General features: G+C 42.5%; 1 protein-coding gene across 3 annotated transcripts in view; it reads right to left on the reverse strand.

The window, feature by feature from the left end:
• Nucleotides 1–22752, reverse strand: part of tjap1 (tight junction associated protein 1 (peripheral)) — a 77088-nt gene that overhangs the window by 41190 nt on the left and 13146 nt on the right. For all 3 annotated transcript variants that reach the window (XM_064932230.1, XM_064932231.1, XM_064932227.1), the window contains exon 2: nt 1766–1886. The gene's annotated coding sequence lies outside the window, so the exon portion shown is untranslated. The remainder of the gene's footprint in view (nt 1–1765; nt 1887–22752) is intronic.

Raw genomic sequence — 22752 nt, forward strand, 5'->3', positions numbered from 1 at the left:
TATTGCATAATATTTATAATTTTAGATTCTTCCTGGCTGTCTAGCTTTTATTTGAGTGATTGTTTGTTCTCAAAAATAAATAGGTTAGGATTTTTTTTTTTTTTTACATACAATATCTTACATCTTACAGAATTTCTTTCCCAATCTAGAACAACGGTCCAAAAAACACTTACATGGACACACACAAGTCCACATACACTTCAAACAGTCTCAGCACTGTTTGACATTTCACCTAATTTAAAATCATGTAATTTAAGCCATGGAGAAAATAATGGAACATAGTGTTTTCCTCACAGAGGTCACCCAGTGTTTTAGGTAGAACACTCTTATAGGGCTCATTTACTATAGAACAAGCCAGTCAACAATAAGGGAATCAAATCATTTATTAAAAAAAAAAAAAAAAAAAAATCTAAATGAGAAATGTACCTTTTTAGCCTGTGGCTTACAGCATAAGGGCACAGCTGTGGGAAGAGCTTGACCACAGAGATTTATGGTCGTCACGAATCAAATCGTAGAATTTCTATTTTAAGAGCCATCCTTACAGTCACTCTTGAACAGTGGGTTGGTGTAAGAGTACCCCTTGTTGTGATGCTTTTTTCTTACCACTACCCTGGTAGTAACTCTATGACATAGTTAATAACTGCTGGGATGTTCATGTTGCGCCTAATCTGTGCTCCCCCTGCTGTCATTCTGTGCTAATGTGGCTGTTTAGATGCCTCTCTACTCTATGTCCAGCATCCTGCTACCTGGGCTTTGTTTAACTTTCTGTAACAAATTAATTCGTAAAAATTGATTGATTGTACCGCCATTTTTGCCTCATCAACCCAATATAGCGACCAATTAGAGCAACTGTTGGTGGCGGGCTGTAAATGGGTGGTGTTAGGGGGAGATGGAGGCACACAGCTGGTGTACTCAAGGTTACCTGAATTGGTCCAATGAAAAAGCAGCTGCATATAAAGTGAACCTAGCGAGAGTTGTTTGCAAAAAAAAAAAAAAAAAGGAACTAATGTTTCCACTGAGGTGATGGAAGGACAGTGCTCTGTTATTAACAAGCACCTGGACCGGGCGGTGGTGTGCTCTACAGGGCCATGTTCAGTCTTGTTTGGGCTGAGCTTGAAAGCTACGGTTCATATAACTGAACCCGTGGAAAATAGTAATTATTTTCCAGGGACATTGAGTATGGGAGAGAGAATAATAACCCGAGTCATTATGATACACTCAGGGCTTTTGATTTGGTGGAACCTAGGTGGCTGGTTTCCTTCGCCCCGATTATGGACGCATGTATTATGCGTCTGGAGCTACTGTACTAACAACAACAAAACACTAGACATTTACTACAAATTTTGTGGCTCTTCTGCCTCATTTACATTTAGTCAACAGAAACATTACCTTCTTGTATCAATGAATAAATAAACATGTTTAAGCAGGCTCTAGTTCAAGCTTACGAGTGAAAAGCATTCTTCAGTGAGGAAACCATTGGAGAATATCCCAAACAGCAGGAGGTCCAGGGTGCCATGCAAAACTTACCTGACAAGCAATTCACAAAACAGTAAGGCCACAATGTACAGAATGGAAATGAATGTGTATTTTAACACTATAAACAGGAGTGATTTTTGTGCATTTTCCATAAACAAGAAAAAGGGAAACCAAGGACAGAGAGTAATGAATGAAAAGCATACTTTGTGTCTGTGAGCGGGAAGAGTGAGCGAGAGAGAGAAGGCGGTAAGGCAGGATGATAGAGAATGGTGGATGAATAGCCACTCACCTTTAAGAGCATATGCTACGTGTTCCAGACTGATCGCCCTGGGTGTGTCCCCTCTGGCTCCTCTTCCTGCCCCTCCTCCTCCTCGCTTTCTTGGCATGTGAACCTCTGGGCTACCGATAACCTGAAACAAAAGAAGGTGGATGGAAAATCACGGTCGTGTCAGTACCTCCGAGGTGTCAATCTCCCGACTCTTCGAATATGTAACAAGCCAGACAGAGCTGGGGCTCAGGGGACAGTGTGCAAGGCAAGCCTCATACAGGAGTCTTTCATTCTCTGTCCTTGACATTCACTCCCACACCGTCTGACTGCCTGAATGACTGCTGCCACACATTAGCTCCCTCTTCTAAGCACGGTGATGCTATTGAGGGAAAATAAAGGCCTTGATAATATATTTCTGCTTCGATTGAACCATCGGTCAGGAAGAGAGACCGTAGTCCTTTTCAAACAGAGATCTAGTGTTTCTAACGGGAGCATGATTAAGTGACAACTTAATTACTTTGTTTCCTTGGATGAGCCCTGGAGTTGAGTGCGTGAAGTCATTTGTTCAAAGTAAGGTCACAGGAGCCAAACCGCCCTGTCAAGAGCATGACTAACACCCCGGGCCCAGCCAAATAGATACAGTAAACCTGACAATCTCTCACCTCCAATTTATTAAGGCTTACCTTCGGATATACTGGGATTTTGAATCTTTCATTTGAATAAAATAAATTAAATAGAGAGTAGCCGAAGACCCGACACATTTGTTGCCTGCGGACGAGAGCCAGTCAGTCTACAGCTCGACTCTGGCAAATCAGGGCTAACTTACTGACTTGTCTCTGCCAATCAGAAAGTCGATGAGCCAAAGCTATGAAAGTATTTCCAGGGTTAAAATGTGTGCTACTGCAGATTGGACCCCTTGGTTGCTGCGTAGATTAAATACTGTCGCCCACAGGTTACCTCAATGACATATTTTTGCTTCATGCTCAAGTCAAGAACAACAAAAAAAAGTTTGAAGTCTTAGAAAATAAAATGTTCAGCACTGCAGTGGGCCATAGACAGCGGGGTTCTCTAACTGTAGGGCTGCGTGTTTTAAATTAATTTCTCCATTTTCATTGACACAAAAGATGGTAAAAACACCAAGAAATCAGCCCAGAGTGATTTTAATTTAATAAATCTGTTCCCAAATATTCCCACGCATAAGAGACATGTGATCTTATACAAACTGTAAGCAAGGTTTGAAATCATTTTTGGGGGTCAAATATATCCGTTTAGGCTTCTTGCGGTCAATCTCCAGTCTACAAATTATTTGTAATTATTTTCCGACCCCCTGACCTCATTCTCCAACTCAGTCTTTCAGAACTATTTACAAACAAGACCCCATTCATCGTCGGCCTAAAACATCTTGATTACTGGCTACTTTGAAGAATCTCAAATATATTTCTTTAAAACTTTTTTGGTTACTACAGGATTCGATGTGTGTTATTTCATAGTTTTATGTCTTCACTATTATTGTACAATGTAGAAGTTAGTAAAAAATAAAGAAAAACCCTTGTGTGTCCAAACTTTTGACCGGTACTGTAGTTCAGCTGCAGCTAGCCAAGAACAGAGCACATATCTTGCTCTTCTTTATAAATCAAAGGGATAATATTAATACTATGCATGACAGTCTCTCTTGGCTAAGAGTTGAATAAAGACGGACTGTTTCTTATAAAAACAGAGCCATGACTGCATGGAACTCTTCCATCTTATATAGCACGTGAACCGCAAACCTGGTTCCAAAAAACAAATAAAGCAACTTCAAGGCACCACACCTCTCCCCCATGTTACCTACTTGTTGTGTGACCGTACTGACACGCGACCTACTTGTTGTGTGACCGTACTGACACGCGACCTACTTGTTGTGTGACCGTACTGACCTACTTGTTGTGTGACCGTACTGACACGCGTGTGTGTGACCGTACTGACACGCGTGTGTGTGACCGTACTGACACGCGTGTGTGTGACCGTACTGACACGCGTGTGTGTGACCGTACTGACACGCATGTGTAACTGATAGACGCGCGAGCGCACACACGTCCTTTGTAATGCCTTTTCGTCCCGTGCCCGTCCCCGGTAAAACTAGCTGTCGCCATTGGCGTCGGCTAATGGGGATCCTAATAAATCAAAAACACCCGAGGCGAGGATATAATTAAAAGCATCAGGTGGAATGTCAGTTAAAATGTCAGCAGCTGTCTTCTGACTGGGAGACACAGCTCTGTTCACAGTAGGCCTACATGGATAAATCACAGATCATAACGCCAAAGTGAGAGGGGAATGAACTGTACCGTGTTATGCATGTGGGGGCGTGACAAGAAAATATGCAAATCCCTTTAAGTATCATCAACAAGAGACCACAAGAGAGAACAAAATGCATTTCAGTCATATTGGATGTGGGCCTAAGTAGTGAGCAGGAGGATTGGATCTAGTTTATCCATGTTGCTTTATACACTGCTCAAAAAAAATAAAGGGAACAATAAAATAACATCCTAGATCTGAATGAATGAAATATTCTTATTAAATACTTTTTTCTTTACATAGTTGAATGTGCTGACAACAAAATCACACAAAAATTATCAATGGAAATCAAATTTATCAACCCATGGAGGTCTGGATTTGGAGTCACACTCAAAATTAAAGTGGAAAACCACACTACAGGCTGATCCAACTTTGATGTAATGTCCTTAAAACAAGTCAAAATGAGGATCAGTAGTGTGTGTGGCCTCCACGTGCCTGTATGACCTCCCTACAACGCCTGGGCATGCTCCTGATGAGGTGGCGGATGGTGTCTCCTCCCAGACCTGGACTAAAGCATCCGCCAACTCCTGGACAGTCTGTGGTGCAACGTGGCATTGGTGGATGGAGCGAGACATGATGTCCCAGATGTGCTCAATTGGATTCAGGTCTGGGGAACGGGCGGGCCAGTCCATAGCATCAATGCCTTCCTCTTGCAGGAACTGCTGACACACTCCAGCCACATGAGGTCTAGCATTGTCTTGCATTAGGAGGAACCCAGGGCCAACCGCACCAGCATATGGTCTCACAAGGGGTCTGAGGATCTCATCTCGGTACCTAATGGCAGTCAGGCTACCTCTGGCGAGCACATGGAGGGCTGTGCGGCCCTCCAAAGAAATGCCACCCCACACCATGATTGACCCACCACCAAACCGGTCATGCTGGAGGATGTTGCAGGCAGCAGAACGTTCTCCACGGCATCTCCAGACTCTGTCACGTCTGTCACATGTCCTCAGTGTGAACCTGCTTTCATCTGTGAAGAGCACAGGGCGCCAGTGGTGAATTTGCCAATCTTGGTGTTCTCTGGCAAATGAAAAACGTCCTGCACGGTGTTGGGCTGTAAGCACAACCCCCACCTGTGGAGGTCGGGCCCTCATACCACCCTCATGGAGTCTGTTTCTGACCGTTTGAGCAGACACATGCACATTTGTGACCTGCTGGAGGTCATTTTGTAGGGCTCTGGCAGTGCTCCTCCTGCTCCTCCTTGCACAAAGGCGGAGGTAGCGGTCCTGCTGCTGGGTTGTTGCCCTCCTACGGCCTCCTCTACGTCTCCTGATGTACTGGCCTGTCTCCTGGTAGCGCCTCCATGCTCAGGACACTACGCTGACAGACATAGCAAACCTTCTTGCCACAGCTCGCATTGATGTGCCATCCTGGATGAGCTGCACTACCTGAGCCACTTGTGTGGGTTGTAGACTCAGTCTCATGCTACCACTAGTGAAAGCACCGCCAGCATTCAAGTGACCAAAACATCAGCCAGGAAGCATAGGAACTGAGAAGTGGTGTGGTCCCCACCTGCAGAATCACTCCTTTATTGGGGGTGTCTTGCTAAATGCCTATAATTTCCACCTGTTGTCTATTCCATTTGCACAACAGCATGTGTGATTTATTGTCAATCAGTGTTGCTTCCTAAGTGGACAGTATGATTTCACAGATGTGTGATTGACTTGGAGTTACATTGTGTTGTTTAGTGTTCCCTTTATTTTTTTGAGCAGTGTATATGAGACACGAAGAAGAATTGTAAATATCATACATGTGATGGATCAATCTGCATGAAAACGGATCCATTTTTTTCTGACTGCTCTTTGGTAGACTGCAGAGAGAAGTCAGCAGCCACTTAAAATGGGGCCTGTCAGCTCACACAGATGGACAGACCTTCCTGGATGGAGACAGTGGGCACAGCCAAGAGGTGACTGTGACAGTCTTCCATACTATAGTGACATTAGTTCCTCGGCCAGGGCTCAGAACATGTTTGAGTTATGGGGGCCTGAGGGCTACGGTGCAGAGGGAGTGTCCGGCTGGGTCTAAGAGATGTCAGATCAATGTGTGGCAGCCTCCTCACTCTCAGGTCATGGCTTCCTGTCTCCCCAAGGAACATATAGTATGGCACCAGGCAGCAGGCTCCACACAGGAACCACACAGTGGCAAAGAGCGGAGTCACTGGTTGACTGAATGAACAGCACATTTTGAGAGAGCGGCATCATTAGTACATGCTAGATGAATTGAACTATTCTTTAATTGTATTTTACCACAATGGAATGTCTCTAAATGACCTTGGATTTCATATTCTGTTCAAAACTACCACGCAATCAACTGTGCGGATAGAAGTGTGATTTTCGAGATTCAAATCAACTTCGAAATCCTTTGCAGGAAATGGAAAATAACATGTATAAAAACACAAACGAGAACAATGACTCAAAACACTGTTTACCGGGGAAACTATTTCCAAGAGGCTGACAGGTGTGTATAATTACTGCCGCGTTGGCGCTGGTTGGAGGAAACTCTAATGCGGTTTGCAGCTTTGAACTATGGTAATTATTTTCCTTTGCCTGTTACATTGAAGCTTAAAAAAAGGGGCAATCTGCAGTTGAAACGATAACACAAAGCACTTTCCCAGTCTCTCTTCTGATAAAAAGCTGCGGGATGGGGCCTGGAGAAATGTAACCACACACCGATTAATAGACAAGAGTTATGGATGCAAGGACTGACCATCCATGATGTTAACATGATCGTTTTAACCATGTTTTCAGGCTATATAGTGCTTGTTTTTCAAACATTGGAGTAAAACAAGCTTATATTTTGGATTCTCATGGAGTGTGACAGTTGAACTAAGCTCATGAGGCATTTATAAGTTCTATTCTTCAAGAATCAATGGGTATTAGGGATGCAAACTTCGGTACATTTTGCTGCCAACTAACCGACCCTCATTAACCGGTCGGTTAATTTTTTTCCAAACAGTAAAATGATGTGAACAACAGAAAATACTTGTATGCATACAAGGAAAGGACATTTTTCCTTTCATGCAACAATAGCCAACCTATCGTATTACACTATAGCCTATTGTTGAGCATTCAACTCATGTAATGAATCAAAACACGCCATTTTCATTTCTCAAAATGCAATTTGTGGGTTCGAAACAGTGCACCTAATGCAAGCTGTGAGAGATGAAAATCTTAGTTAGAAACTTAGAAAGATGGGGAATCTAATAGTAACAACTAGGATGGGTTGCTAATATGACTAGGACTGTGCGTTTGGCTTCAAAAAAACAAAATAAAGTTAATACGAAATTCAGTAGAACAGGAGAGAAATGCTGGTTATTGGAATGAGGAAGTCTCGCATTTGCATTCACGGTTCGACGGGTGGATTTTGGCAAGGCTACTTTGAAACAAGGTAACGCCTCATTATTTGAAGTCAAGTAAAATGTTCAGGTTTCAAACGAGTACACCGCCTCAAGCTCCCATTGGAAAGTGGTGGGTGACACGCTGAGTACTGTTGACTATAGCCTATGCCAGGGGTATCCAACCTTCTCTAGCATGAGAGCAACTTCAAAAGAAATGAAACATGTCGCTAGCTTTCAAATTAGGCTCATTCTTCTCTTCTCTCCCTTGCAACTCTTCCCCGGATCTTTAGTGCAATACTTTCTCTTGTACACTGTGTTTTCTGTCAATATACCTAGTAAAATAAAATGGTTCATAAACTATTTATATAAAAAAAAAAAAAAACTGACTTGCCTAGATAAAGTTAAGAACAAATCCTTCTTTACAATTATGGCCTACCAAACGACCTCCTGCGGGGACAGGGGCTGGATGTAATAAAAAAAAATATAGGACAAAAACACACATCACGACAAGAGAGACAACATAACGCTACATAAAGACAGACCTAAGCCAACAGAGCATGGTAGCAACACAACATGGTAGCAAACATGGCAGCAGCACAAAACAGGGTACAAACATGACTGGGCACAGACAACAGCACATAGGGCAAGAAGGTAGAGACAACCATACATCGCGCAACGCAGCCACAACTGTCAGTAAGTGTGTCCATGATTGAGTCTTTGAATGAAGAGATGGAGATTTGTTTTTTAAACTGTCCAGTTTGAGTGTGTTTTTGCAGCTCGTTCCAGTCACTAACTGCAGCGAACTGAAAAGATGAGAAATCCAGGGATGTGTGTGCTTTGGGGACCTTCAACAGAATGTGACTGCTGTACGTGGAGGATGGGGGATGCAGTAGATAATCGCAGATAGGGGGCAGTGAGGCCTAAGAGGGTTTTAGAAATAAGCATCAACCAGTGGGTCTTGAAACGGGTATACAGAGATGACCAGTTTACAGAGGAGTAGATTGCAGTGATGTGTCCTATAAGGAGCGTTGGTGGTGTAACAGTATAGCTTTTGTCCCTCTCATCGCCCCATACCTGAGCTCGAACAAGGAACCTTCTGCACACATCAACTGCCGCCTCCCACGAAGCATCGTTACCCATCGCTCCACAAAAGCCACGGCCCTTGTAGGGCAAGGGGATCAACTACTTCGAGGTCTCAGAGCGAGTGACGTCACCGATTGAAACACTATTAGCGTGCACCCCGCTAACTAGCTAGCCATTTCACACCGGTTATGGTGGCAAATCCGATGGCCGAATGGTAAATGACTTCTAGCCGCTCGAAAGCACCCTTACCTTCCGATCTATAAAATTTGTCTCCGTAGTCTAGCATTTTTAATCTTGGTCATCAAAACAGTCAATTATAAATGTAATGGTGCGTTATTTGTTGTGCAATAAATGGGCTTATAAAAGTACGTTTCACTCCAGTACCAGCTTGTGCGCTATATAAAAACAGGTGATATTTTACATTAGTAGCCTAAAAACATATCTTGATTAGATTGATGCAGGGGGTTGAATACCCGTGTCAGAATCACCTTTGTCAGCAATTACAGCTACGAGTCTGTGTAAGTCTCCGAGCTTTTCACACCTGGATTGTACAATATTTGCCCATTATTTTTATTTTTTTATTCTTCCAGCTCTGTCGGTTGTTGATCATTGCCATTCAGGCATTTAAGTCTTGCCATAGATTTTCAAGCAGATTTAAAATAAAAAAACTAACTAGGCTACATTCAAATCAGTCTTGGTAAACAACTACAGTGTATATTTGACTTTGTGTTTTAGGTTATTGTTCTGCTGAAAGGTGAATTTGTCTCCCAGTGTCTGTTGGAAAGCAGACTGAACCAGGTTTTTTCTGTTTCTTTTATCCTAAAGAAAAACTCCCTAGCCCTTGCCAATGCGAAGCATACCTATAACATCATGCAGCCACCACCATGCTTGAAAATATGACGAGTGGTACTCAGTAATGTGTTGGATTTGCCCCAAACATAACACTTTGTATTCAGGACGAAAACTGTTTCTTTACCACTTTTTTTGCAGTATTACTTTGTCTTTTTGCAAACGGGATGCAAGTTTTGGAATATTTTTAGTCTGTACAGCCTTCCTTCTTTTCACTCAGTTAGTTTAGTATTATAGAGTAACTACATGTTGTTGATCCATCCTCAGTTTTCTCCTATCACAGCCATTAAACTCTGTAACCGTTTGTAGATCACCATTGGCCTCGTGGTGAAATCCCTGAGTGGCTCCCTTCCTTTGTGGCAACTGAGTTAGGAAGGGCGCCTGCATCTTTGTAATGACTGGGTACATTGATACACCATCCAAAGTGTAATTAATAACTGCACCCATTTACCAATAGGTTCCCTTCTTCGCGAACCATTGGAAAACCTCCCTGACCTTTGTGGCTGAATGTGTGTTGAAATTCATTGTTCGGCTGACCTTCGGTGGTCAATCGGAAAGTATGTATGTATGTTAAAACACTATTACTGCACACAGAGTGAATCCATGCAACTTATGTGACTTGTTCAGTACATTTGTACTCCTGAAAAAAATATATAAATAATAAAATGTCCATTTAGGCTTGCCATAAGAAAAGAGATGGACGAGACATTCCAGCTTTTCATTTGTAAACATTTCTAAAAACATAATTCCACTTTGATCTACACACTACCCCATAATGTCAGTGACACAAACTCTGAATTTATTCCAATTTAAAACAATGTGGTGTGATTACTTTCTGAAGGAGCTGTACATACGCGCCAGTTTAATACCACTAAATTATGAAAATTAACCCATAGACTGATAAGCATTACTGGACAAATATATTTTCGGGGGTTAACCGATTAACGTCCCTAACTGGGGTCGCATTAGCTTTCAGATATCAAAACATCTGTGTTTTAAACCATTTCACCTGTGTTTTAAATTGAAAGTCAACCGTTTCTTTAATAGAGTGATAAGGCGTGCAACTAAAGTTTTTAATCACACAAAATACATTAGTGCAACACATTCGTCAGAAGCTCGTTTTAAAATCAGATTGATAAAAAGACAGAAATGCAACGCTATTTGGCGAACAGCCACAACTCATTTATTTTTGACCGAGGCAAGTCAGTTAAGCGTTATACCTGCGTAAAAACAATCCAGATGGATATTAGGCACTAAGTGCTTTAGCAGCTGAAACAATCATTCATCCTAAAAGATTCAGCACGAATGCAGGAAGAGTGTAAAGAAAACATGTCTTATACAGAATAACAGATATGTCAAGAGCCCACTCACTGCAGATGAGTCATCTGATCACATTCATTTGTGAATGACAGGCAGAATCTTAAACCCCACCACTCCAAATGGACAGTTGAACAAGTCGATCAACTCAATTCGTTGTCTGTGAAGCTCAAGACACTTGATCCTTCATCCAGTGAAAATACACTAGTGAATTAGGAAAGTATTGAGATCTTAACTTTTTCCACATTACAGCCTTATTCTAAAATTGAATAAATCCCCCCCCCCCCCTTCATTCTACACACAATAACCCATAATGACAAAGAAAAAAAAACACAGAAATATCACATTTGCATAGAGTTGAAGTCAGAAATGTACATACACCTCAGCAAAATAAATTTAAACTCAGCTTTTCACAATTTCTGACATTTAATCCTTGTAAAAAAAAAATTCTGTCTTGGGTCAGTTAGGATCACCACTTTATTAAAATAATGTGAAATGTCAGAATAATAGGAGAGAATGATTTATTTCAGCTTTAATTTCTTTCATCATATTCCCAGTGGGTAAGAAGTTAACATACACTCAATTAGTATTTTGGTAGCATTGCCTTTAAATTATTTAAATTGGGTCAAACATTTCAGGTAGCCTTCCACAAGCCTCCCACAATAAGTTGGGTGAATTTTGGCCCATTCCTCCTGACAGAGCTGGTGTAACTGAGTCAGGTTTGTAGGCCGCCTTGCTCGCACACACTTTTTCAGTTTGCACACATTTTCTGTAGGTTTGAGGAAAGGGATTTGTGATGGCCACTCCAATACCGTGACTTTGATGTCCTTAAGCCATTTTGCCACAACTTTGGAAGTATGCTTGGGATCATTGTCCATTCGGAAGACCCATTTGTGACCAAGCTTTAACTTCCTGACTGATGTCTTGAGATGTTGCATCAATATATCCACAATTTTCCTCCTCATGATGCCATCTATTTTGAGAAGTGCACCAGTACTTCCTGCAGCAAAACACCCCCACAACATGATGCTGCTACCCCTGTGCTTTAAGATTGGGATGGTGTTCTTCAGCGTGCAAGCCTCCCTCTTTTCCTCCAAACATAACAATGGTCATTATGGATAAACAGTTCTATTTTTGTTTCATCAGACTAGAGGACATTTCTCCAAAAAGTACACTCTTTTTGTCTCCATGTGCAGTTGCAAACCATAGTCTGGCTTTTTAATGGCGGTTTTGGAGCAGTGACTTCTTCCTTGCTGAGTGGCCTTTCAGGTTGTGTCGATACAGGACTCGTTTTACTGTGGATAACAATACTTTTGTACCGGTTGACTCCAGCATCTTCACAAGGTCCTTTGCTGTTGTTCAGGAATTGATTTACACTTCTTGCACCAAAGTACACTCATCTCTAGGAGACAGAACGCATCTCTTTCCTGAGCGGTATGACGGCTGCGTAGTCCCATGGTGTTTATACCTGCGTTCTATTGTTTGTACAGATGAATGAGGTACCTTCAGGCATTTGGAAATTGCTCCCAAGGATGAACCAGACTTGTGGAGGTCTACATTTTTCGTTCTGAGGTCTTGGCTGATTTCTTTTGATTTTCCCATGATGTCAAGCAAAGAGGCACTGAGTTGGAAGGTGTTACTGTAATTTAATTATGCCAATGTGCTTTCATCAATTGAATTCCCTTAATCTATTTTATGAAAATTTGTATGATTTCTTGTTTGCATAAAATAGACGCAGACCAGTCTTTCAATAATAGGTAATAGAATTTATTCTTGGAGCGCGCTACCACTTAATCACTTGCAGTAGTTTATATACAGATCATGACATCATTTCATTGCTTTAACAGAATCCCCTCCTCTCGACCGGGACAAAGTGAGGTGAAAAGTTAATTCTAACTTACTAACACACTCCCAGATAACTTTTGACCCCTCAACATTATCGATCACCACTGAACTGACAGTTTTAATTAACAGAAAACTTAGGAATGCACTTTCATCAATTGAATTCCCTTAATCTATTTTATGAAAATTTGTATGATTTCTTGTTTGCATAAAATAGACGCAGACCAGTCTTTCAATAATAGGTAATAGAATTTATTCTTGGAGCGCGCTACCACTTAATCACTTGCAGTAGTTTATATACAGATCATGACATCATTTCATTGCTTTAACAGAATCCCCTCCTCTCGACCGGGACAAAGTGAGGTGAAAAGTTAATTCTAACTTACTAACACACTCCCAGATAACTTTTGACCCCTCAACATTATCGATCACCACTGAACTGACAGTTTTAATTAACAGAAAACTTAGGAATGCACTCACTGCCTTATCTAAAAACCCCAGAGCTAAGTTTCTGTAGGGTCAACCATAGGCTAACGACCTTATCTGTTTTCACAGTCCACAACCCATTCGTTTTATTCCTAGTTGGAATGGTGTTCATTAACTTTTTATTACTCCTTGTCCGTGTCACACAATCCCTTCTTATGAACTCATATTGTTAATCACTTATAAAACAGAGTATAAGTTTACTTCGTTACAATTCTATTTAAAATGGGGATATTGTTTATTCATTTATCCATAATAAATTCAACAGAAGGTAGGCCTTGAAATACATCCACAGGTACACCTCCAATTGACTCAAATGATGTCAATTAGCCTATCAGAAGCTTCTAAAGCCATGACATCCTTTTCTGGAATTTTCCAAGGTGTTTAAAGGCACAGTCAACTTAGTGTATGTAAACTTCTGACCCACTGGAATTGTGATACAGTGAACTATAAGTGAAATAATCTGTCCAAACAATTGTTGGAATAATTGTGTCATGCACAAAGTAGATGTCCTAACCAACTTGCCAAAACTATAGTTTGTTAACAAGACATTTGTGGAGTGGTTGAAAAATGAGTTAATGACTCCAACCTAAGTGTCTGTAAACTTCCGATTTCAAACTGTAAGTATTCACACTTTACTCAGTACTTCGTGGAAGCACTTTTGGCAGCCTCAAGTCTCCTTGGGTATGATGCTACAAGCTTGGTACGCCTGTACTTGGGGAATTTCATTCAGATACAAATCCGTGCTCTGGCTAGGCCACTCAAGGACATTCAGAGACTTGTCCCGAAGCCACTCCTGCATTCTCTTTATCCTGTTGGAAGCTGAACCTTCGCCCCAGTTTGGAGGTCCTGAGTGCTCTAGAGTGGGTGTTCATCAAGGATCTCTCTGTACTTTGCTCCGTTCATCTTTCGCCTCGATCCTGATTAGTCTCCCAGTCCCTGTCGCTGAAAAACATCCCGACTGCATTATGCTGCCAGGTTTATTCCAGACGTGACACTTGGAATTCAGGCAAAAGAATACAAATCTTGGTTTCATCAGATCAGAGAATCTTGTTTACCATGGTCTGAGTTTAGATACCTTTTGGCAAACTCCAAGCGGGCTGTCATGTGCCTTTACTGAGGAGTGGCTTCCTCTGACCATAAAGGCCTGATTGTTGGAGTGCTGCAGAGATTGCTGCCCATCTAGAAGTTTCTCCCATTTCCACAGAGGAACTCTGAAGATCTGTCAGAGTGACCATCGGGTTCTTGGTCACATCCCTGACCAAGGCCCTCATCTCCCGATTGCTCAGTTTGGCCGGGCAGCCAGCTCTAGGAAAAGTCTTGGTGGTTCCAAACTTCTTCCATTTAAGAATGATGGAGGCCACTGTTCTTGGGGACCTTCAATGCTGCAGAAATCTTTTGGTAGCCTTCCCCAGGATCTATGCCTTGACACAATCCTACCTCAGAGCTCTAGACAATTCCTTCAACCTCATTGTTTGGTTTTGCTCTGACATGCAGTCAACTGCGGGACCTTATATAGACAGGTGTGTGCATTTCCAAATCGTGACCAATCATTGAATTTACCACAGGTGGACTCCAATCAAGTTGTAGAAACATCTCAGGGATGCTCAATGGAAACAGGATGCACCTGAGCTCAATTTCGAGTCTCATAACAAAGGGTCTGAATACTTATGTAAATAAGTTGTTTTTTATTTTCAATACATGTGCAAACAAAAAAAAGTGGTTTTGATAATTAATCCATATTTAAAATCACTTTTAGAATATGGCTGTAACTTAACAAAATCTGGAAAAGAAGTCAATATTTTCCAAATACATGCACGCGTGCACGCATGTACGTATGCATGACACAAAAGTTAGACACTCCTTCAAAATTAGTGGACTCGGCTACTTCAGCGACACCCGTTGTTGACAGGTGTATAAAAGCACACAGTCATGCAATCGCCGAGGACAAACATTGGCAGTAAAATGGCCTTACTGAACAGCTCAGTGACTTTCAACGTGGTACCGTTATAGGATGCCACCTTTCCAACAAGTCAGTTCGTCAAATTTCCGCCCTGGTAGAACTATCCCGGTCAACTGTAAGTGCTGTTATTGTGAAGTGAAAACATCTAGGAGCAACACAAGCTCTAGACAATTCTGCGCTTTGTGGCAACAGCTTGGGGAAGGTCCTTTCCTGTTTCAGCATGACAATGTCCCAGTGCACAAAGCGAGATACATATAGAAATGGTTTGTTGAGAACGGTGTGGAAGAACTTAATTGGCCTGCACAGAGCCCTGACCTCAACCCCGTCGAACACCTTTGGGATGAATTGGAACACAGACGGAGTGTCAGGATAGTCGCCCAACATCAGTGCACAAACTCACTAATGCTCGTGGCTGAATGGAAGCAAGTCCCTGAAGATTGGATGTTGTTATAGTAGCAAACGGGGGACCAACTCCATATTGATGCCCATGTTTTTTTATGAGTTGCTCGACGAGCAGGTGTCCACATACTTTTAATCATGTACTGTGCCATCCTTTAAATCATGGATAAAGAATCATACCAAGTTACACTCCATAATTGTTGAAGCCACACAGCGTGTGGCAGGGGTTCAAGGTATGGTTATCTAACTGGCTCAATGCAGGTTGGCCACAAAGGCCAGGTGATTCATCCCCTCTTGGACAACCTAACGCTTCGGCCCAGTGCGTTTCATTCTTTCTGAAAGATTGAAAAATCAGTCATTTTGAAAATGTCTGAAATCAAATCTCTTCAAAACGATCCTGTTTTGAAGGAATACCGCTGTTAAACAAAGCCAACTTGTGATGTGTCCGGCAGAGGTCTGGCTGCCTACGAATCCTGAAACTCCCTTCACTCCGCCGCCGCCGCTTCCATTCCTCATTATTTTTAACGAGTATGAGGAACACACCTGTAGATCCCAGTAAGCTGATCAGCAGCACTTCACCTTGGGATTAACATTTATCACATATAACTTCTGAATCAGAGACAGCTAAATTATTCACAATCCTTCCATTAAAAAAGGTCAATGGAGAGTATGAGACGGAACCCGAAGGCGGACGTCACTACTGACTAAATGTACTTTTTTCCCCCTCCCCAACTAGATCCAGGGTTTACCAGAGTGCCATTTCCATCCCAATATAGTGCTCCATCTCTAGTCCTCCACAAATGGACAGTCTAAAAAGGGGGTTATAATGGCTAACCTTAGATAACGAAATAGCGCCCCTTGTGTGCACTTCTGGTAATACCCTATACCCCGAAACGGTATGACGGTATGAAAATATGGATACCGCCCAAATCAGACTGCACTGCAGCCTCACAAACAGGTGACACTCGGGTCACACAGGGCAATTTCCACAAGCAGTGCTTAAGCGCATGAATGGTAATTCAGCTCTCAAGTTTGTGACAGCTAATAAAAGAGAGAGCAGTCCTAATTAAAATCAGTAACACCCTCTGTTCATCTCTCCTCTGCACCCCTGTCTCATTTGGGCAAAGACAAAACATTCTAATTGGTCATGGGCAGCACAGGCAAACAGACAACGCTGTTAAAACACGTACACAAACATCCTGGCACGTCAGTTGGTTACGTTCTACTATTCGGATTTAGTTGTCATCCAAAATTCCCTTTGACTGGCAGCTTTACAGTAAACTATGACCTGTGTCAGTAAAATGCTAACCACACAACCTAGGTTGAGAGAGGAGAAGACTGCAGGACGGGGAAAAACATAACGTCTGAGACGCCAGCCTGGTGTGCAATCCGTCACCCGCCCGAAACTAAGTGCCCCGTCGTTGAAATAAATTATACGAAGCACAAATGTCAGTCAATAATTTAGAAAAACCTCCATCCTTGTCATTACCTGAGTACTAACACAGTGACATGATATAAGAGGATGGAGAATTTAAATATACATGAAAAAAAATCATGTTTTTTTTTTTAAAAAGGGCATTTGAGTGTAGCCTCATACCATGGCTGTCCCTCCATCTCATTCACTATGCCAGCCAAATAACACCTCAGAGCTTGACGGGCACACACAGTGGCATACATTTCACTAACTTAGTCTGCCTGTCACCAGATATAAAGCTATTAGAAATGTCAGGGAGATTCTGCCATTGGTCTTTTAACTTGTATACATTTACATAGACACACACACACACACGCGCGCGCTATTTATTCGCCACTGACCCAGGACTAATGAAAATACTGTTCACAATCACTTATAGCAGACAGTGTATTGTAACTAAGCTGTTTTTATCAAAAGGAATCAGCAAAGTGAATTCATATCCACACCGTGGATAGAATCCCTGAGCAGAATAGGATGGAGTAAACGCAGTATCAACGTCACCACTCTATCCAGTACATGCTAAACAAAGCACAGTATCAACATCACCACTCTATCCAGTACACGCTAAACAAAGCGCAGTATCAACATCACCACTCTATCCAGTACATGCTAAACAAAGCGCAGTATCAACATCACCACTCTATCCAGTACACGCTAAACAAAGCAGAGTATCACCACTCTATCCAGTACATGCTAAACAAAGCAGAGTATCACCACTCTATCCAGTACATGCTAAACAAAGCACAGTATCAACATCACCACTCTATCCAGTACACGCTAAACAAAGCACAGTATCAACGTCACCACTCTATCCAGTACATGCTAAACAAAGCACAGTATCAACATCACCACTCTATCCAGTACATGCTAAACAAAGCAGAGTATCAACATCACCACTCTATCCAGTACATGCTAAACAAAGCAGAGTATCACCACTCTATCCAGTACACGCTAAACAAAGCACAGTATCAACATCACCACTCTATCCAGTACATGCTAAACAAAGCAGAGTATCAACACTATCCAGTACACGCTAAACAAAGCAGAGTATCACCACTCTATCCAGTACACGCTAAACAAAGCACAGTATCAACATCACCACTCTATCCAGTACATGCTAAACAAAGCAGAGTATCAACACTATCCAGTACACGCTAAACAAAGCAGAGTATCACCACTATCCAGTACATGCGAAACAAAGCACAGTATCAACATCACCACTCTATCCAGTACATGCTAAACAAAGCACAGTATCATATGAGTTGGAACTAAACACTTAGGTATCCTTTTCATATATTTTAACACCTGATTTACTTAAAATGCACATCTCAATAGGTGGGCCAGGTAAGTCATGACATGGCACAAGTAAGGGGGTGGGCCTTTCCTCTTTTGTTCAAGCAAGCGGAGGCCAATGACATCATAGATTCCCATCAGGCCAACTCCTTGAATGCCCTACTCCTTGTAGTTTGCAGTTGTGTCAACAAAATAAAAAAACATTTTTTTTACCCTTTTGTGTGTGTGTGTGTCCTTTACTGTATTGATACTTGGAATATCGCTTTTCAACAGTAAAAGTTCCAAATTAGCTGGAGGATGTCTTTAAACGATAAACAAAGGCTATCAGAGCCTGGTGAATGCGGTGGTCTGTGAAGAGGAAAAAAGACAAACAAAAAGCTCATTATGGCATGGAAGAGTACACATTTATAGGGATATTACAGCAGCAGCAACCAGCCCAGAGGAACCCTGCTGCTGGAATGCAGTGGGGGAGAAGAGGAGGAGAAGACGAGGCGGCTGTATTACCTCTCAGAAAGGCAGTGGAGGGAAGCCGATCCACCTGCTTAGCTGAGCAATGTTACCCAAAGCCCTCGGAGGACAGATTGTGGCTCTCATCCAGGTGTGACCTCGTGTTTCTCTTCCATTACCCAACACTGAATGAGCAAACACGTACGCACATGAACACACACACTGCCTACCTGCACTGGCTCATGCCAATTATCTGGAAATAGTGTGGAGGCATACACACAAGTACACCCAGTACCTTTTTAAACTACACACCACACACTAAAAACAGCACACCCACACACTGCCTTCAACCCAATTAGGCTAGGCCTACAGTATGTTGAGTTCTGTCGCCATTTCTCTCCCACCGTCTCATCTTCTCCTTAAATCATTAGTGGGAACAGGAGAAATGTCAGTGTCTGCTCTGAGCAAGGAGGGTATTTCTCCTCAAGACATTCAACAGATGTTACAACAGCTTGTGATGGAGTCTAAAAGAGACACTCATACTTTGGAAACGAGACATTTGGATTCAGATGAAAAGCGGCTAAAAAAGATCAAGTTTGTTCTCTAAGAAGAAGGAGAGACACGATAAAAGAAACCGATGAGCTGAAAGACTGGTTGAAAAGTTCTTTTTTTTAAAGGATAGAATCAAAAGGAGGAGAAACATAAGTCAGTCTAACATTTAGGCTATGGCTCAGTGCATGAGGAGAGAGCCAGATGAGTCACCCAATTTCCTTAGAGGAAGAAATCAACGGCAGACCACACCCCTGCCATATTCAAATAGGCCTACCAACCAGGGCCAACAAAAAAACTACACACACTAAATGGGACAAGTGAGAACATGATGGGGAATGGGAGCAGGTAGCCTAGCGGTTAAGAGCGTTGGGCCAGTAACCCGAAAGCTCGCTGGTTCGAATTAGGGTTGGGCAATATATCGAGATAATGTTTTAGCGCAAATGTTCCAAATGCCTGTATCGTTTTTATGAGCGTTTGTCTTTCTGGTCTCATGTGCACCGCCCAACTTGCAAAGACACCAAGCCCCAACCCCTCACATCAACGAAAAATAATATTCCTCTCTGACAAGCCGTTCCAACTCACTTTTTGCATTTGAAGTTTGGTCCAACATCGGTCATATGGACACCGAAACATTATTTGACCGTAACAGAAGAGAACCTTTGTAACAATACCCTTTTTATATCTCAACTCCCAAAACTTAGAGCAGAGCAGATCTTGCTAAGACGGGAGTATCAATTAACATTTTTGTGAAAAATTAATGCTCAGTTTGACACCAGCAGTTTGCACCAGCAGTATTTCAGCCATACTTACGTGCTAGCCGTCTAGTCAGTGTTTTAGAAATGTGCAATGATCATAAAAATACACATCTATATAAAGAATAGGCAACTCGTTCTCATTCTGAGAAATAAGCATCTTATCCAGGTAGGCCACTTGATTTCAACATCTAAACAAAGTGAACAGGCTGTTGTTCAAACAGTTGGAGACAGACATGAGGGTGTGTTCATAACAGTTCAACTGTTCTACCTTGTTAGCAAGCAAATAGATCCAAATTGGCTAGACTTTAAATACACTGAGCCCCTGAGCAAAAACATAAAAATGAAACATGTAAAAAGTGTTGGTCCCATGTTTCATGAGCTGAAATAAAAAAGACTCCAGAAATGTTCCATACGCACACATTGGTTTACATCCTGCCTCCCGGGCGGCACAGTGGTGAAGGGCGCTGTACTGCAGAGGTTCGTGCTCTGGGTTCGCGCCCAGGCTCTGTCGTAACCGGCCGCGACCGGGAGGTCCGTGGGGCGACGTACAATTGGCCTAGCTTTGTCTCATCGCGCACCAGCGACTCCTGTGGCGGGCCGGGCGCAGTGCGCGCTAGCCAAGGTTGCCAGGTGTTTCCCCCGACTGGCTGGCTTCCGGGTTGGATGCGCGCTGTGTTAAGAAGCAGTGCGGCTTGGTTGGGTTGTCTATTGGAGGACGCATGACTTTCAACCTTCGTCTCTCCCGAGCCCGCACGGGAGTTGTAGCGATGAGACAAGATAGTAGCTACTAACAATTGGATACCACGAAATTGGGGAGAAAAAGGGGGCCAAATTTTTTTTTTAAAGAGAGAAGAAAAAAAGGGAAAAAAAGAAGCCGATTTAAAAGCATGACAATAAAAGGCCACTCCACAGATGTCTGAAGTTGAGGGATCATGCAATTGGCATGCCGAATGTTAATTTCTCTACCATAAGCCACCTCCGTCATTTCATAGAATTTGGCAGTACGTCCAACCAGCCTCACAACCGCAGACCACATGTATGGCGGTTTGCTGATGAAAACGTTGTGAACAGAGTACCCAATGGTGGCAGTGGTATGGGCAGGCATTAGCTACGGACAACGAACACAATTGTATTTTATTGATGACAATTTCAATGCACAGATACCGTGACGAGGTCCTGAGGACCATTGTCGTGCCATTTATCCACGGCCATCACGTGTACAACAGCGTATTCCAGTTCCCGCCAATATCCAGCAGCTTTGCACAGCCATTGAAGAGGAGTGGGACAACATTCCACAATCAACAGCCTGATCAACTCTATATGAGGAGATGTGTCGCACTGCATGAGACAAATGGAGGTCGACTCACTGGTTCTGATCCATGCCCCTCTTCTTTTTTTCTTTTTTTGTTAAGTGTGTGTGACCAACAGATGCATATCTGTATTCCCAGTCAAGTGAAATCCATAGATGAGTTTAATGAATTGATTTAAATATTAATATTTCCTTATATAAAACGTAACTGAATAAAATCTTTGAAATCGTTGCATGTTGCGTTCATATTTTTGTTCAGTATATCGAGATTAGCTGGCTACTCACTATGTGTAACTTTTATTTAACTAGGCAAATCAGTTAAGAACAAATTCTTATTTACAATGACGGCCTACCCCGGGCCAAAACCGGACGCCGCAGGGCCAATTGTGCGCCGCCCTATGGGACTTGTGATACTGCCTGGATTTGAACCAGGTACTGTAGTGACGCCTCTTGCAGTGCCTTTGACCGCTGTGCCACTTGGGCGCAGTATAATTTTACAAGTCCTGAATTTATTTGATTTGTCCCAACTGTTTCAAATGCAGTCTATTGACCTTTTAATAATGCAAAGGCATTTATATATATTTTTTTATAGATAACGTGATAAGATTTTTAGGCCATATCGCCAAGCCCTAGTTCGAATCCCAGCACCGACGAGGTGAAAAATCTGTCCATGTGCCCTTGAGCAAGGCACTTAACCCTAATTGCTCCTGTAAGTCGCTCTGGATAAGAGTGTCTGCTCGATTCCTCAAATGTTACTGTAAAATGGGGGAATACTCTGACGAAAGTATTAGGCGTAGACTGGCTTTTGGGCCTGTGGAAAAATGGAATAGAACAGATTGAGGGAAAAAGATTGTAGGGGGATGAATACTGGGGGCGGAGACCAGAATAGGCATTGTTTACTTTGACACACTGTAGAGTACAAAATACACACTAAAATACAACATTGTCAGACAGCTTGCTATGCCTGCCAAACCCCTGCTGGTGCAAACCCACGTTTGTTTGTTTAGGTACATAGGCCTATAAATAGCTCTTTCATAAGGTTATTAATATTATCATCAGGGAATGGAATGTGCATGCAAATGTTCTTCCTCTGTCAATCCTTTTTATCCACCTCTGAATCAAAATAAAAACACCCTGTACCATTCAACGCCGATTCAAATGGGTTTTCATACGTTTTGACAAGACCTGGGATTCATCTGTGCCTCTGGTGCATCTTAAGAGGAGACCAACCAAGGAAGTTAGTGGATGAACTCAAAAACGGCTGAGGCTCTGCTCTTCCGAATAAACGTCAAACATTATTCCACAATCCAAGAGACACTTCCAACCTCTGTCCTGGAATCAGTCAGGAGACGGGACGAATTCACAGCCACTGCAGGGGACAAAAAGACTGGAAGAGCAGACAAAAGACAGCTACTGGCAGTCTCCCTCCCTCTAGCTGATACTATCCCATGGTGCCATTGGAGCGCGGCTCTGTTGAGACATGCCAGTCCAGACTCCCCATACAAAGTCGCCCGTGCAGTACAAGACCGAGCTCCTTTTATTAGTAGGCCAATAACATAGGCAACCCCCCC

The sequence above is a fragment of the Oncorhynchus masou genome, chromosome 23, assembly GCF_036934945.1.
Source record: "Oncorhynchus masou masou isolate Uvic2021 chromosome 23, UVic_Omas_1.1, whole genome shotgun sequence".
NCBI lineage: Eukaryota > Metazoa > Chordata > Actinopteri > Salmoniformes > Salmonidae > Oncorhynchus > Oncorhynchus masou.